This window comes from Panthera pardus, unplaced genomic scaffold (genome assembly GCF_024362965.1).
Source record: "Panthera pardus isolate Hobbes unplaced genomic scaffold, ASM2436296v1 HiC_scaffold_9, whole genome shotgun sequence".
NCBI lineage: Eukaryota > Metazoa > Chordata > Mammalia > Carnivora > Felidae > Panthera > Panthera pardus.
Genome location: NW_026527024.1, coordinates 78,656 through 96,970, shown reverse-complemented (window position 1 = coordinate 96,970; position 18,315 = coordinate 78,656). Strand labels below are relative to the sequence as shown.

At 44.0% G+C, this 18,315-nt stretch overlaps 1 protein-coding gene across 1 annotated transcript in view; it reads right to left on the bottom strand.

Moving 5' to 3' along the window:
* The window catches only part of CNTNAP2 (contactin associated protein 2), a 259,111-nt gene that overhangs the window by 205,142 nt on the left and 35,654 nt on the right, over positions 1-18,315 (bottom strand). The window lies entirely within an intron of this gene.

The window sequence follows — 18,315 nt, the reverse complement described above, 5'->3', positions numbered from 1 at the left end:
TTTGAAATGTGACCACACGACCTGGGTCCTGGTTTTTGTCTTAGGAAATACTTGGCTATGAAGTTCACATGAAGGCTTCCCGGGGCTTCTGGGGTGGTCAGAAGTTGGAATTGATAATTTTACATGGAAGTCAGCCATAGCACACTTATTACCAGGTCAGGTTAGATTTCACCGCTTTTGTCTAAATGCCATTGCAAGACATATAGCACAAAGAGCATTTCACTGTGATTTCCTAAGTTACAGCGTTAGAGGCTCATGAGCATGAAAATATTAAAATATTCCTAACAAATTTCATTGAGTCATTGGAGCATTATATCACAAGTGAATTTAATTATGTCTAGAAGAACCTTGGCTGCGATTTTTTTAAGCAGCTGGTACAAAAGGAGGAGCTCAAGCTTACACACATGTCTGCGTCTTGGAGTAATGACTTTTCTGGAAATTAAATAAAATGATCGGTCATTAAAATTATTAAAAGAAATATCTGCTGGGGATTTAGAAAAAAATACCGTTAACAAAGTGACCTTCTCGGGGCGCCTGGGTGGCTTGGTCGGTTAAGCGTCTGACTTCGGCTCAGGTCATGATCTCACGGTCCGTGGGTTCGAGCCCCGCATCGGGCTCTGTGCTGACAGCTCAGAGCCTGGAGCCTGTTTCAGATTCTGTGTCTCCCTCTCTCTGTGACCCTCCCCCATTCATGCTCTGTCTCTCTCGGTCTCAAAAATAAATAAACGTTAAAAAAAAAACAAAAAAAACCCAAAGTGACCTTCTCTTGAGGGCGATGTAGTAGGCACTCTACGAAGCACCTTACTTATGTCATTCACCCGATTCACCCAACAGCCTGGCGAGGTGGGCATTATCATCATTATCCCCACTGTACGGATGAGAAGCCTGAAGCTTAGGAAAGTTCAGAGGTTTACTCAAGGAGTCATAGCTCCACAGTGGCAAAGTTGTGTTAGTCCTGTCTTAATTTCGAGCATATGGTATTCTGTTCTGTGTTGACCACTTAATGCAGAAGAAGGGCTTCAGGGTCAGCGTCCCCATCGATGTACATGTTTCCGAGATATAGGCTGGGATGCCTTTAAAAGTGGGGTGATCAATTGGATTGTCAGTGTTTGGATGAGACTGGTAGCTGGGGATGGATTCTGATCACTTATTCTGGTATGTTGAGAAGAAGCACACCATCGAGGGGACTCATCAGACAGGGCGGGTGGATCAAAGGCTTTAGGCGCAGAGATGTATTCGTTTGCTTATGTCTGTAAATCCTCAGCCCTGAAATGGCAAGTGACTGGCTCTGTTATCTTTATAAACCCAAGCCTCGCATTCTCTCATTGTGTAGTACATAGGTTTGAATGATGATTCTCCAGGGACTGTTATTTATTATCAAATGAAATAATTGAGTAGAGGATTAGTTGAAGGGAGGCCAATGCTCTGTTTGATCAAAGCTCCGGAATAGTAGATGGCAAAGGAAGTTATTAAAAACAGCCACTTTGAAGGATTTCCCACTTTGCAATCTGCTCGTCAGCCCAGCTTCATACACCCCTGCGCTGAAGAGAATTTGGGCCTTTGCTATGATTTGGAAGAATTCCAATCCATGTGTTAACATTTCAATTTGGTGACCATGGCTTTCGCTTTTGCAGTCAGGGCTTTCCAAAGGGCCTCTTGTTCAATAAACGCCTAGCCGTTTGAATTTTCATTGCTAGTCAATTAAGACAATTATATCCTATCAAAATACACAGAAATTTTTAAATCATTGTTTTTCGATATCTCCTGCCCCTTTTCCTTATTACAAACGTAATAGTTTTTCAGTGCGGAAACCATAAACACACTGATAAGCAAGATGAAGAAGAGAATCTGGAATGCTACTCAGCTATAACTACTACTTTCAGCACATAGCCTTTTCTACTTTTAGCTATGAACATACATATGTGTGAAAAAATAAAACAAAGGAAGAAGTGAGAGCACGATATACACGTTGGTTTGAAATTTGCTTTTTGCACTTAATATATCATAAAACGTTCTCCAAGCAATAAACGTACAACTGGAACATCTCGTTTGCCATCTGTGAAGCATCTCATCTTGTGAATGCTCTGTAACTTATTTTGCCATTCCTACCATTGGGCTTTTAAGCTCACGCCCATTTTCATTTTACAGGACACTCTAATAAATACCCTTGTAAAAACCTTTGCACACTTGTTCAATATGTCCTTAGAATTAATTCTTAGAAGTGCAGTCGCTGGATACAAAGGCAGATACATTTTAAAAGCATTTGGAGTACAATTTCCTCTAAGAATTTGTCAATCTGTATTTCACGGGTAGGGCATGAGATTCCCACCTTTTCCACGTCTATTGGGATACTTGGCAGAATGCTTTTGAATTTATAGGCTAAAAAAAAAAAAAAAAAGAAGAGTTTATTGTTTTAATTTGCATTGCTTCAAACACTGTGAGTTGAATACATTTTTATGTTCTCACCACTGTTAGTTTTTGGTTCTTCATGTCTTTTCCTATTTGGGGGAAATAGGAGAGGGTATGTTTCTTATTGATCAATAACAGTATTTTTGGCTTTAACTCTGTTATAAATTTGGCGACTATATTCTTCCAGACTGTGTCTTTAACTTATATATGGTGTTTCTTTTTCTCTATGAATGTTTATGTTGTTTATATAGTCCCCTCCATCTTTCTTATTTGTACAGTTTGTGCCTTTGGTATTAAGCTTTTATAAAGCCTAACCTAAAAATAATATAATAAACCCAATCCAAAATAATATAATTATTCAACTATATTTTCTTCTAGCACTTTTATGATTTTACTTCTCTTAGCACTGTGATCTTCAATCTATCCAGAATGTATTGTAATTTAGAAATAACTTCTATTTAATGGGTCTTACTAATAGTTGCAAGTTTGAAGAAGAATGTTTTCAATGTTAAGACGAAAAAAAATTTTTGGAGATTTGAAAAGGTCCAGTTGGCAGAACAAATAAATCTAGGTTAGATCATATTTTTATTATGTGACTAAGGTAAACAGATTTATGTGTATGTACTTAATTATTTCTGTATACAGTCCTCAAGGGGTTTTTCTGTCTCTCTGCCTCTTTGTCTTTGATTCCTTCTGGTCGTGGCCATTCTGAGGCTCTACATCTATCAGTCATTCTGCCTCTGCGTCTGTATATCTCTCCCTATCACGGCTGTTGACCATTCTAGGTTAGGTGCGTGGGTCTCATCAAGTCACTTAATCTCTCTCAGCATCAGGTTTTCCTGTCCATAAAAAGGGGGTTTGAACTAGATTCTGTCTCTGGTTCCTTTCAGCTCTAAATTAGTCCAGCTCGTGATGTACAACCTCCCTCTGTGTTTATGTGTCTCCGTCTCTTTATTTCAGTAAATTACTCTCAGTTTCTCCTAACTTTACTTCTTTGTACCATTGCCTGACCTTCCCCCCACTTCTGTTAATTGACCATAAAATATGACTGTGTTCTAATTTTTATTTGTTGCATTCATTACATAAGGTTTTGTACTCCCTCTTCTTAATTCATAAAGCAGGTAAATGGAATACTCCATTTCTCTCTGTATAAAAGAAAACTAAATAAATTATGCACTTTTCTTACTTAGATGACCCTTGATTTATTAAATGGGTCAGTGAGCTGGAAAGTACTTTTACTGATCTAGTCGATATGAAGGAGAAAATGTTTTGTCCCGAAAATGGTCATTATGTGTTATGCAAAAGATGTTAATACACTAGAACCGGTGATAATTACTTGAGTTCAACTTATGTGCTCTATAGAAATCTTTCTTGGTGACAAATGTCAGAAGTTTAAATTGTAGGTCTGCAAGCAAAAATGCTACTTAACCTTTGTTAATTAAAAAATCAACACACTGTCATTGGAGAGCGCTCCCTGCCTTGCGAGGGCTTTATGCACATTAGTCAGACCTGTGATAATTACCCAAGGTGAGATGTGGGTTTAATTTGTAAATCATTTTTCATGTGAAATGCTATTCCAGTATTGCAATTAAAGATTAATTATGAAAAGACTTTATCTACCCATAATGAATAATACAACCGCCAAAAGCACAAAGGATTGGGGCAAAAAGAATCAGGTAGTAAATGAAGCAAAACAGGTGAAAATAATGATCAAGAGGAATTCTAAAAATACAATGTTGTCAAACTCAGAGCTTAGTCTTTTTCTAAGGAGCTAAGTAGGATTACAGAGTATCCTTGCCTAGAGAGACTGGCCATTCATTCACCCCAGAAAGGAATCACACCAAGGCTTACACATGGGAAATCTAATGTATCCATCAATAATTATTTATTTCATATCTACTATGAGCCAGTCCTTGTCTAGATGTTTGGAAGGTCTTTAGAAAGTCCTCACCCTTGGAAAGCTTACCAACTTGCAGAAGGGAAGGGAAAAATTGAACAATAAACTCAATAAGCATGTGAAGTACATTGTGTGTTAGAAGGTAACGACCACTATGAGAAAAAGAAGTCAGGTAGGGTTAAGTGCGATCAGGAGTAGGAGTGGTGTGGGGGTGGTTACAATTTTAAATAGGGCCATCAGGATAACTTCACTGAGAAGCTAAAGGAAAGAGCATCCAAGGGGCACCTGGGTGGCCCAGTTGATTAAGACTCTGACTCTTGATTCCAGCTCAGGTCATGGTCTTGAGGTTCAGGAGTCTGAGCCCTTTGTCGGGCTCCGCGCTGACTATGCGGAACCTGCTTGGGATTCTCTCTCTCTCTCTCTCTCTCTCTCTCTCTCTCTCTCTCTCTCTCTCCCCTTCTCCTGCCTCTCTCTCTCTCTTTCTCTCTCACAGTAAATAAATACACTTTTCTTTAAAAAAGGAAGAGTATCCAAGAGCATATCCCTGGGAAGAGGGCTTCAGGATAAAGAGGCAGGGGGGTGCTGCCCGCAGGTGGGGGGAAGCAGGTGGGAGGGAAAGGACGGGTATAAAGGGGAGTTGCTGCACGGTGGTGAGAAACACAAAGCCACTGGCCGGTTCACACGTGCAAGGTGTTGGGAAAGGCGTTGCTAAAGAGACGGAGGAGAGCTACTTCTTGCCCGAGGGTTAATGGCAAGCGTCACTCACGGTACGCTGTGACGCAAGGCACAGTGTGACAGACCAGAGGCAGCAAACGGGGTGAGGAAAGCATGAGCTGTGGTCACAAAGACCTACTTTCAGGGGTGCGTGGGTGGCTCAGCTGATTAAGTGCCGACTTCAGCTCGGGTCATGATCTCACGGTTCCTGAGTTGGAGCCCCTCGTCGGGCTCTGTGCTGACAGCTCAGAGCCTGGAGCCTGCTTCCCATTCTGTGTCTCCCTCTCTCTCTGTCCCACCCCGATGCACGCTCTATCTCTCCCTGTTTCTCAAAAGTGAATACATGTCAAAAAAATTAAAAAAACAAAAACAGGGGCGCCTGGGTGGCTCAGTCGGTTGAGCGGCTGACTTCGGCTCAGGTCATGATCTCGCGGTCCGTGAGTTCGAGCCCCGCGTCGGGCTCTGTGCTGACAGCTCGGGGCCTGGATCCTGCTTTGGATTCTGTGTCTCCCTCTCTCTGACCCTCCCCTGTTCATGCTCTGTCTCTCTCTGTCTCAAAAATAAATAAACGTTAAAAAAAAACAAAAACAAAGATCTACTTTCCTACATTGGCTTTGCTGCTCACTGCCTGTGTGATCTCCCCAGGCCCTCTGGGGCTCCAGTCTCCTGGCGTGTGAAATTAGCATAACAATAAGCACCTTGCAGGGTCATATTAATAACGGAGGATAATACATTCCTTTGTGGTAATGCTCAGTTAATGGTAGCTGTCGTTATTACTGTTATTTATTATAAACAAAATTCTACAGAAGTAGAGACTTGGAATAAATTAAATAGGGCTAAGGTGAGCGTACAGAAACCTGAATCCTTTGGTGTTTTGGAAAGCACTCCGTTGCCCCCAAATCCCTACGTTGAAGACTAACCCCCAGTGTGATTATATTTGGGGGATAGGGCCTTTACAGAGGTAATTAAGGTTAAATGCGACGGTAGGGGTGAGGCTCTCATCTCCTGTGACTGGTGTCCTTTCTCAGAAGAGGAAGAGACACACGGGGCTGTGCGCACACAGGAAAATGGCCCTGTGAGGACATAGCGAGAAGCAACAGTCTACAAAGCTAGGAGAGAGGCCTCAGGAAATACCAACCCTGGCATCTGGATCTTGGACTTGCGGCTTCCAGAACAGGTTTGTTATTTAAGCCCCTGATCTGTGGGTATGTTGTTATGGCAGCCTGAGCAGGCTCGTACAGTGAGTAAAGGGTTGGCATCAAGCTTGGCTGGTCCAGGCTTGCCTGAGAGAAAGACCTTTGAACTGCACTGTGTTCCTGGAAGATCCGGGATTAGGCCGGTGTGTTCTCTCTCTCTTGTCTGCTGTGCGGGACCGTATTTGCATTTGGGGAACTGTGAGCTGGCACGAAGGCCTTGCACCGGTGATTGGGAGGGGATAAAAGACTGGTGTGACTTCTCCGGGTCCAGGTGACCACCCCCCCCCCCCACCCTACTCCAGGGCAGCCATTCCTGGCCTGTGCTCGTGAGCGGGCAAACACGACTATGTGCTTGGACAGGCCTGGCCTCCCTCATTGCAGATGCCGTACCCGCTGTATCTCTCAGTCTACATGTTACCACTGTCTCTTAGGTCTTGATGCTCCACTTGAACCCATAAGAAAAAAGCCTGCAGTGTCAGTACAGGTGTGTAAAATAAACCGTCATTACTGGTTAAGATGAGAGCCTCAGAATGGCGAAGATTTCTCAGGAGTGGGGAGGGATGAAGGATGGGATCACATTATTCAGTGCAGCTGCATGATCGACAAGTATTGATCAGGGAAGCCTATGTCAGCTAGATATCGGAGGGCATGTATGAAAAAGTTTCTACACAGAGAGCGCGGGTTTGGAGAATTGCTTTTGCAGATAATGTTCGTGAGTGCTCATTCATAACTTCATTCAATAGAATAGATTTTTTCCTAAAGTTCATTATTACTGCATGGATTTTCTTATGTCCTCAGGGCAAAGGACATGCAGAATCTGTGAATCCAAACTATTTAAACTAGAAGGAGACTTCAAAATAAAGGCCGAGGGAATACTGGGTTTCTGATAGCACGGAACAGTTATGCGCATCTAAATGTGAGTTGCTCTGAGATGGGGAGGATGTAGGAGGTCTGAATTCATTCTGGAGGCCACAGTGGCAGGGCAAGCATAATAAATTATTACCTGTTTCAAAAGCTAATATTAGTCGGATACTAGCTGTACAAGATACTCTTCCAAACTACATGTTCTAACTCTCAGAGATAATTATTATCATCCTTACTTTATAGGTGAAGAAACTGAGACCAAGAGACTCGATGTGCCCAGTGTTAAACAGCTAAGAAGTGGCCATTGGCCATAATCCACTGCCAGGCTATCCGGCTCTTAAGCTTGCACTCTTGCTAATGGCTGCCATCTTGGTTTTTGGGCTTGCATCACAGGAGATTCTTCTACATATGTTTCTAGGCATTGCTCTGCTTAAATGGAAAATGCTGACAGAATGATTAATATAAGTCATTCACTGCTTGGAAAAATACTGTCCCTGAAGCTACAAGGATGGCTGAAGCCAAAAAGGGAATGCAGTGCTGACAGTTCAGAACCAGGAACAGAGCTGTCCACACCGATCTCAAGGTCAACAGAGAGACCATTTCTTTGATGCCGTTATTGAAATTATATTTTTGCTTGGTTCAAAAGCTCAAGTTCAACTTTAAAACCACAGCGGCTATGGGTTTTAGCCCCAGCTGGTGGGTGGTGGCTCACCGCCCCCCCCCCCCATACCCGGTCTGACGGTGCTGGTTCAGAGGGTAGCTCGTGGCATCAATTAATACAGTTCCAAGTCCCTTAGAGAAGTGGGGGCTGAGAGAGAATACAGCGATAAACCACCACATCTTAGATCCAAATGTTAGAGTATTCACAGCACTTTAGTAGATTTCAACGCAAACCCCAAATTTAAATACATCAGCTTAGAACTCCAGGTATTTCTTTTACAAATATCTGTATGTTATTGTTCCTGTTATGTGTCCTGCTGGTGAATACTGCTTATCTTTGGAGCAAAATAAGCCTCTTCTTTCTGTTGGTTTTAATGTATTTAACATATCCTAGATTCTCTCTCTCGGACACACACACACACACACACACACACACACACACACACACACGAGGCTGGGAACTTGAACTGGGCTGATTCACCTCTCTCTCTGTCTTCATTATCTGTCTTCTAAAGTCTTTACTTTTTAAACAACCAGATCTGGTCTCTTTCATCCAGAGTCAAGAACCCCCAGTGCTCCTTCCACCTGTCACTTTGATGTCCCCCTCGCAGACTGCAGACTTCAAACAAGGCTTTGCAGATGCTAGTCCCCGGATTTATGGATCTGGGAGGGATCGGAATGGCTCTGATCACCACCCTCCCAGGATGTATGAGCTTTCCAAGACACAAGGGTGGAGGAACAGAAGAGGAGCCGTGGGGATGGAGGGGAGGGAAAGAGAGGAGCTAGCAGAGAGGCTGAGGACAGAACAGTGGCACGTTCTGAGGTCAAGACTGCAAGGACGCCTTGGGTATGAATGTTAAATAGTACGGGCAGGTCACAGAAAACAAGGAAACCATGAGAGGCTATTTGATCTGCTTATTTTTGAGACAGACCTTTAGGTGTAGTACTGAGAGAACAGCTCTAGTGGGTGAAGATACACCTCTGGTTGAAGAATCAGTTACAGCAGAAGATGGCTGTCCCTGCCTGGGTGGGAGGGAGGCTTTTTGAAGTTGTGCGTGGGGACGTGAGAGACACCTGGAGGTGGGAACGGGAAGGGGTTGACGTGGATGGGAACTAGCCCTTCCACATCCCGAGATGAACATCTTCTCCTCACGCTCATCTTTCCTTGAGGAGCACAGCCCAGGGCCTGAGTGTTAACTTCTCCCCTCAGGCAGACAACACTGGAGGATGCATTTTGTAATCTCAAGGGAACGGACATGAGCTCACATGTTGACAAGGCCTTGGAGGAAAGCCCACGCTATGAGGGAAGGACTCCTGTATCGGGAGGGACAGAAATGCAAGACAGCAGGCACACAGGAGCCAACATAATCGTCATCTTAATTACTGTGCTGACATAAAAGAGCAGCGAGATTAGCATAATGATTCCTCCGTGATACTGGAAACATGGGGCCAAGACAAACCATTATGAAGAAGAATTGGTTGGAGATGTCGAGAATTAGAAAACCATAATATAATAATAAATAAAGATTTCTAAGGAGGGATTGGAGAGCAGACTAGATAGAGCAGAAGAACATTTTAGGCAGTTGAAATATGGGGTCAATAAACCCTCCTCAAAGGCAACAGGAAAGGATAAAGTGGTTAAAATAATAAACAAAAAGTTAAGGACTATGGAGGGCAGAAGTGTTGTCATGTGTGTACCAATAACCTCAAAAGAAAAGAGAAACTGGGGGGAAGGAACTGTTTGAAGAAATAATGACTCAGAATATTCTAGAACAGAATGAAGAGGCTCCTACTAAACAGAGTATATACGACATACTAATAACAGAAGTATATAAGATATATATTAATACTAAACAGAGTAGATAAGAAAAAACCCCACACCTATGCCTATAGCTGTGGTTCTTAACCAGAGCCCCAAAGCCCAGGCATTTGTGTATGGGAGTCAGGAGGCTGGAGAATAGGATGGGAAACACCTTCCATGTTCAAAATTTTCAGTAGCCTCTCAATGAAAATTTAGCATGTTCTTCAATTAGGACTGTAGGGAAAATTGCAGCAGGATTAGCGGTATCTGCATCACTACTGCTGATAGAAAATCATAGACATGTTCCTATTACATTAGAGTTATAGATCTTTTGAAGTATCATTTATGTTCATGAGGAGTTTGAACTTCAGGTAGTTATTAGATGTGATGCTAGGTCTTGTTATTTACAGCACTAATATTACTATTGTATCACTAATTTGCTGTTTTAGATGTTTGATAACTTAATTTCACTATGCTTGGTTTCTTTCGTAATTTAGTATATTTTATGTTACTCATATAAAACATCTTTCTGGGAAGAGGAAAACAGGCTTTAGCAGACTGGCCCCCAAAAGGCTGAGAGTGCTGCATTAAGTGAAGAAACATTAAAAGAAAAGAGAAAGAAGTTCAATAATAAGAATGTAGCTTACATCTAACTTCTCAAGAGCAACATTGTTGATAAAAGACAGTATTGATTTAAATATGGCCACCAGTAAAGATATTTGTAAGCATGTGTCTTGGAAGGATTCACCTATGCACTCTTTCTTCTTAAAAAAAAAGTTTATTTATTTTTGAGAGAGAGAGAGAGAGAGAGCATGAGCAGGGGAGGGACAGAGAGAAAGGGAGACAGAGAATCTGAAGCAGGCTCCAGGCTCTGAGCTGTCAGCACAGAGCCGGACACGGGGCTTCAACTCACGAACTGTGAGATCATGACCTGAGCTGAAGTCAGACACTCAAACGACTGAGCCACCCAGGCACCCCCCTATACAGTCTTTCTTCGAACTGCTCTTGAGTAAGAAGGGAACTGAATCCAAGAGGTGATAAGATATGGGAAATAAGAAAAACCTAGTAAATGCAATTAAAATAAGTATGTTGATAAGATTCTGCAATTAAAACTCTAAATGATATCACCACGGCAGGCAGTGAGGTGGGGAAGGAGGTCAGAGTGTTCTTGGTCTTTGTCTTATTCAGAACAGTGATATTGATTTGTTTTTGTGGATGACAGGGAAAAAAAGCATAAGTATGTGTCTTAATAAGTTAGGAATAGATGCCAGAAGAATGAAAGTGGAATCTATAACTTTCAAGTCAGTAGAGTAATATTCAGTTTGATCAATGGAAAGTAGATGGGGGTGGGTGGGCAGGCAAACAAATAAACAAAACACAGTAAATCAAAAACACAAGGTAAGATGGCAGAAATCTTCCCTTATGAAATAACAGTAGTTACAATAAGTGAATAGAGATTCTCAAATTAGATTTTTAAGAGATTCTGCATTATGATATCTGAGATACAATAAAAGGATACAAACACCTGTACAAAAGCACTAGGCAAATATTAATAGCAACGAGGAGGGCACTGCAGTAGTTTTAAGAGCAAAGATAAAACTGAGATGGAAAACATCATAGTGAATGAAGACGCCATAAATCAAAAAGATCACGAACTGACTCATTTAGCTAGCAAAACAGCCTCAAATTATACAGAGCTACCAATGATAGACTATGGACAGAAATGGATAATTCGACCAATAAGGTTTGAAGTTTACACTCAGAAACTGATCAGACAAGCAATACTTGGTAAAGTAAGCATGCAGATCCCCTACAATGCAGTAATTCTCCTGGACATGCGCACACGCACACACACACACACACACACACACACACACGTGCACACACACACACACATATACATGCATGCACAGAAGAAACCCTCGAACAACAGGGGGACGTGCATAAACGTATTCACGGAATGGCTGCAGGTGCCAAGAGTTCGGGGAATTCAGGTATCCATCTTTAGGGGACAGAATAAATAAAGTGTGGATGTACACATAATGGAACACTGTACCACAGTATTCACAGAGCTATACAAATACATCTTAAAAACCTAAGGCTGCGTGAAAAAGCAAGAAACAGATGAGATTTGTAGTACAATACCATTTATATAAATCACGACACGCAAAAGGCAATACTATCAAGTTTCCAAAACATACATATATTTTGAACAGGTATATAGAGCGTGGGGCTGGGAGGCCACACATAAAATACACTCAAGCGGGTGCCAGCAAGGGGGAGAGAACAGAACTGGGAATTGGGAAGAAAGATGAAGCGTGACAAAGAGAAATTAAAATGAGCGAGGAATACCGCCAGGATATGACGACAGGACCGGGAGGTGAGGGTGGGCCGCATGCGTTCCTGCTGGGCAGAACCCCGGACAGGAGGGTTGATGGGAGAGGGGAGGGTAGAATAAGCCATCTACGGGGTAACTGTGCTCACAGCTCTCGCTCTCCCTCTCTCTTTCTCTCTCCTTTCTCTTTTTCTCCCTCTCACTTGGGCTAGTGAAGTGGGGTTGTTTCACCTCCTCAGGGAATCGCGAGAGGGGTGGTGGGGCTGTGAGTTCTCATCCCCTCCTCAACAGTTGCATCATGATACTAATTTCTTTGATTACAATCTTTTTCTGTGCGACAGCTGCCATTTACGGTCACGATCTCTAGTTCGATCCTCATAGAAAGAATAAAAAATGTATATGTGAAATTGTGAATCTGTTGAAAAAAATTCTCCATGCTGATTGCAAAGTTGGTGTCTTGGCATTAAAACAACTTTTTTTGCGGGGGGGGGGGGGCTGGGTGCCTCAGTGGTGTAGCTTCCGACTCTTGGTTTCAGCTCAGGTCATGATCTCCCGGTTTGTGAGTTCGAGCCCCACGTCAGGCTCTGCACTAACAGCGTGGAGCCTGCTTGGGATTCTCTCTCCCTCTCTCTCTGCCCCTCCTCTGCTCTCTCTCTCTTTCTTTCAAAATAAATAAATAAACATTAAAAAACATTCTTTAAAATGACTTCTCTGGATCAGACCGTGCCCATCAGTTGTCATGAGAAAATGGGGAGGAGGACCACAGAGCCCCTGAAACACTTGTTTGCGACACATGAGCTATTTTGCGCAGAAGGTAAACAGCAGGATCGCCTCTATTCGTTTGTCCCGAATCTCTCTAAACGCTTCCACGCGCGTGACCTCTGCCTTAGAAGAGTGGTCCAGCCCCTGTGGAAACAGGCGGTTCACAGGCTACCTTGTTGGGTCTCAAAAGAGGATAAAAGCACACTGTCAATCTGATTATGTTGGGAGTGTAAGAAACCGAGGTAAAAATAATGTGTATCCTAACTTACTTAATATGTTAAAACTCTAACTAAAAGAGAGAGCCGGGATTGTTAAAGCTGGTAGGCTTTGCCCACTAAAGGCCCGAGGGTAGGAAAACGTAGGGTGACTTACTTGTGGGTGGCTTCACCCGTGGTGGGGTGAAGGGGCAGGAGGCAGTTCTATGGAAGCGACCTCTGTATTTTATTTGCCCTTTTGCTTTGCAGATAGTTTACTGATTTCATTTAGTGATGTTTATACTACCATTTTACCTAGTAAATCATTTTATTTCATTATTTTCCTGCTGGCTGTGGTTTCCAGCCATACTGCTCCCTATCTGTGTCTGGGGGAGAAGCAGGGGACCAGTTATAAGGGTCAGGTCTGAAGTTCTTTGCATTAGGGTCCTAGCTAGCGTCTCGGCTACTGCCAAACAGATAAGGCCTCACCTTGAAAGAGGGAGACTGAAAACTGTATTTAGGGACTAGGCTGCATTGAGATGCTATCTTTCATAAAATTCTGAGACTCTCTGTCTCCTGTTTGTTTGTTTGTTTTTTGGCTTCTGTTATGCTTGATTTCAGTCTGTGGTATCCAGTGAAAAAAGGTATTTCCAAAGATGGCCATATGACTATTAATGCAGAGAAGTAATAAACACGATACCATTCACTTATTCATTCTACTGTATATTCAGCCAGTACTCACTGGGCAACCATTGTGACATTATTCTAGATCTCTGTTGTCATGGAGCCTACTGTCTAGGGGAAGGACACAAAAAGAAATGAAAATATCACACTAAGGAGAATGTGACTGCTTACTTCTGATTGAGTGGTCAGAGAAGGCCTCTCTGAGAAGGTAACGGAAGCTGAGACATAAAGAACAAGAAGGGTCTGGCCTCGTCAGTGTCTGGGGAGGTATTCTGAGGCAGAGGAAACAGGCAGTACAAATGCTCTAGAGCAGAAATAAGCTTGATGTGTCCGTGGCACATACCAAAACTGTGGAGACCAGCCAGGAGACACCCTGCATCAGTTCAAGCAAGACACAACTGTGGCTTTGACTAGGGTAGGACTTGTGGTAATGGAGAGCAGTGGACACACCCCGGGCACAGTCTACAGGTAGAGTCATGAGGCTCACTCCTGCCGGGCAGTGATGACGGAAGGAGAGGAATCAAGGACAGCTCCACATTTTGGGCTTAAGCAAAGATGGGTAGGTGGTGACGTCATTTACTGTGATGGGAAGGTTGGTGGAAGAACAGGTTTGGGGTAGGCATCAAGAGCCTGTCAGGTTTTCTCTGAGATGCCCATTGGACATCCAAGCTGAGGTGCTAAGTAGACGGTTGGATAAGTGCATGCAGAGTTTCTGGGAGAAGTGAAGCCTGGAGATTTCAATTTAAGAGTCATTGGTCCATAGATAGTATTGGATGCCACTGGACTGGATAAGATCACCTGGGGAAATGGATGGATGGAAAAGAGAGGAAGGTTCTGTGAACCTTCCATATCTAGTGGTCACAGAGAGGAAGAGACTCACAGGAGAGACTAAGTCATGGCAAGCAAAAGTGGAAGGAAAAGTGGGTGAGTACACTGCCATACTTTCAAGAGAAGAAAGTATTTCACGAAGGATGGTGGGTGGGCCGCTGCTGGTGAAACCGGGCCCTGCAGGGTGAATGGAGTTGAAAGTAGCAGAAAGTTTAAAGCTTGTTTTTCACAGAAATGTTTCCTCCTCATAAGCTATCATGTCTTTTCAGTCCCCACGAACAAACCCACTAGGTGCCTCTGCAGCAGCCTGGACTCAGGGTCAGCTGATATGGTTCCAGCCTGGGAACAAGCAAAGCCTTGCTTTCTTTACCTGAGATGATGAACCCAAGACCCCATCCAGTTATACTGGTTCTTAGGGCATGCCTGCAGCTCCTTCTCTTTGTCTTGAGATAACCTTCTGATGTTGTTCAAGTAGGCAATTAGGTTCTAACAGGATGCCTGGAGGCCAGCAATAAGGAAGACTTGGCCAGCTATGGGGAAAGTTAGAGGGCTGTCCTGGGGGCACCCCACAAGAAGCCAGATCAAACCACACAGGCCAAAGAGGGCAGGTGCCATGATTAGAAACCCATGACCAAATAAGGAAAGAAGAGGCACAAAACTCTGCTTCCAAGAAATCCCCACCCCAAGTAATATATATTCCACTCCCCACTTGCCACCTGTCAATAAAAGATAGAAACCCAAGTCCCGTGGGACACAGCTCTCTCTCTTGTGCTCACCGGCTCTCTCACATCTTGGGAGGTGACAGTCACTTGAATAAACTTTCCCGCTTATGTTGCTCATCTGCTGTGTTGTGTGTCTGGCCTTGAATTATCTCTCCCGACATGACCAAGAACCTCTGGCGACCTCTCTGGGATGGGCTGGGTCAAGGCCCCAGGGCCTGGGGTCTTCCCAGTTCACCAGGCAACAGAGTCTGCGGCTGAATTTTGCTTTCTTCTGATATTAAGTCTCCACCCCACGGTGAATACGGGATGTCTGCTATGCCCACATCACTCAGTGCACATGCCACGTCTCTCCTAATGAATGGTCCTAAGTTACTCTGCCCTTTTCATCAATATGTGTGTGACCTCAACTCCCAGGATTACAAAAGTGTGTTCCCTCCCACTTTGGGGAGGTGGATCTGAGGCTTGTCCTTTTGTCTCCTCCTTTGGCTGCCTCTTGAACAAACTCCTTGCTGCCGACTTGATGTGTTGTTAGTGGTTGACTTTGCTTTGCATCGGGCAGATAGACTTGGGTTTGGTTACACTGGGAGATCATGGAAAGAAGACAAGAGTTATGGACGTTTTCTAGACCTCTGTGGGTTCTGGAGAGAACAATGTGTTGACTTTGACAACCCTTGTAAAGGGTTTCCCAAAATAAGTAAAAAAGAAACAACAGCTTATTTTCATATCCCAGAGACTCTCAAGTAAGGCGGCTCATTCCCCACCAAGATTGCTTCTGCTTCTCATCTTTTTCCAAATGCTTTGTGTCTGTGTCTGCCCATGGTTCTCTGCCTGCCTTGGTCTTTGCCATTTTGACTCTGTAATGCACAGAATACTTGCCAGGGCCAACTCAGGCCAGGCCTGATCTCCTAGTCTTCTACTCTATACTCCATGACTGACAGCAGTGTTTCCTCATGGGGGCCCCGCTGCCATCTGGGGTGCACCAAGTCTTTTCTGGATGGATTCCCTTTTGCACCACAGGAAGTTCTGCCTGCAGCCTGCAGCCTGTAGCTGGGGTTGGCACTCTGAAACCACCTGGTGGACCACACTATCACCCTACAAGAGAAACGTTGGTATAGACTGACCAAGATGGCGGCAGTGTTCCCCTCAGTTTGACTCACCTTGAGACCTGTTTCTTCCTGACCCTGGTCTCCTGACTTCCCTCTTCTTAAAACATTTACTTAAGAAAGCTCCTAATGGTGAATTCTTTCTCTTCCCCTTTGAGATGTAAATCTTTTCAAAAGTCTTTTTGCCAGTTTTACAACCTAGGAATGTCTTTCTAGTCTCTTTGAAATGTAAACATCAAGGGAGCTACTGCCTATATCTCTTAGTTCCTGGGGAAGGGTGGCCCCTCACTCCAAGTTGTAAAACTACCTCCTGCCAGGAAGAGAGGAGAAAGTTTACTTTTCCTTTGGGTAAAGTTGTTAGCAAACACAGATGGCCTCGCATCTCTTCTATCCTACTCTTAAAAACTCGCCATTGTGTATTTTACCACAATTAAAACACAACACATGAAAAACAACCCTCTTCCACTGTTTCAGCAGAGTTGAGCCCAGACTGAGTTGTGGCCTTTCTCCCCTCTGCAGTATCCTTGAGTGAAATCTTCCTTGCCTGTTTAATGTCACTGTGTAATTTTTGCTTTGACAAGATGAACCCTTGAGGGTTGGATCTCTGGAATAAGACTCTGAGGGATCAGACCCCAGCTCTGTCTCTTACCAGCTGCACGACGTTGGGCTGTTAACTAATCTTTAGCTTTAGTTTCTTCACTGTGAAAATAAAGCAGAAATTAGTAATAGCGTTTACTTTATAAGAGGTAAATAAAGCACAGGGAGCACTTGGCCTTGAAGTGTCTGTTGCCCAGGACATGTAGGCCAGCGTTTATGTTGTTGTTAGTGAGGCAGGCTTGCAGAAAACGGGAACAAGCAACATATTTTCTGGGTTTTAATTCCTGCTACCTGGATTGTCTATTTTTGATTCTAAACTTTTTGGATACCAAAAAGAGCCATTCTATTCATACACAGATTTTGGTACACTTCATGGCCGGAATTCCATTTTTCTCCCTTTCAGACAACAAATGTTGATTTTTCTCTTTGCTCTCTCAATGGCACTGAATTTCAGATGGCAGGGGAATGATCCATTCAGGATTCTGGAATCCAGACAGGTTGAGGAGCAGCTGACCAAACAAGCTATATCATCAAGTTTGGGGAAGTTGGGCCGTTTTATGGGGCTGCTGGCCCAGCATGGCTCAGAGAATGGTCATAGCACTCTGTCCTCATTTGTCAGGAGGACAACTCAGCCATGAACTCAAGGGGCAGCTCAGGAGGAGTTTCCTGACAAGCTGCTGGAGGAAGAGAAGGTGTGCTCCTGTCTCCAGGCAGCCTTCCTGCAGAACACAAAAGATCCTGAAGGAATGAACGTGGTTTCTCAGCTCCTTCTGGGCCACGTCTTACACAGAAGGGAAGGCCTTCTTTAGCCAGAGAGATTTCAGAAGAGGTCAGAGTCGAACGACTTGAGCCTGGACACTCGTCATTAGTTAGGATTCTCAAAGAGCCACTGAGGAGCTTGAATCTTCCTAAGCCTTCCAAAGCAGCCTCCAGCTCTCCCGAACTCTGCCCTCCTCCTTAAGCTACTGCTAAGCACAGTTACATGAGTTGGCCTGTGTCTGGCTTAAGGCAATCAACCCCTACACCAGCCACCCTGCCTTGAATAGCCTGCCTGGCTCTCCCTTATGGCTCACATTCTCCAGCTCCCTAATGGGGTGTCGGGCTGGCCACCGGCTGCAGGCCGAGGTCCCAGCAGATACCCTGCCCCCTCACAGCCCCAACACTGCTTCAGCCACCAGGGCTCCCAACACGTCTCTGTGCCAAAGCGCGCTCTGGCTCGGCCCAGCCCAGTACTGGTCATACCTAGATAATGACTTTGAGCATGCCTGCTATTCTCTACCTCCTAAGAAAAATATGGCCCTTGGCTGCCATGGAGGATGTAGGTCTGAACACCTGGTCTGGGTTGAGGCTATAGATCACCATGTGGTTTAAGTGTCTTTGCTGGGCCATCCCAGTAGCTCATCATATGCTCCTTGTTCCTGCTGGACCAACAACATGAGAAAGTTTCCTCCGTGTTTCGGACAAATACCAGCAGATGCTTCTTTCTTCCCACATCACTCTTCATGTTTAAATTGGTTTGTTACTTTTTGACTAAAGCAGAATCAGAGCC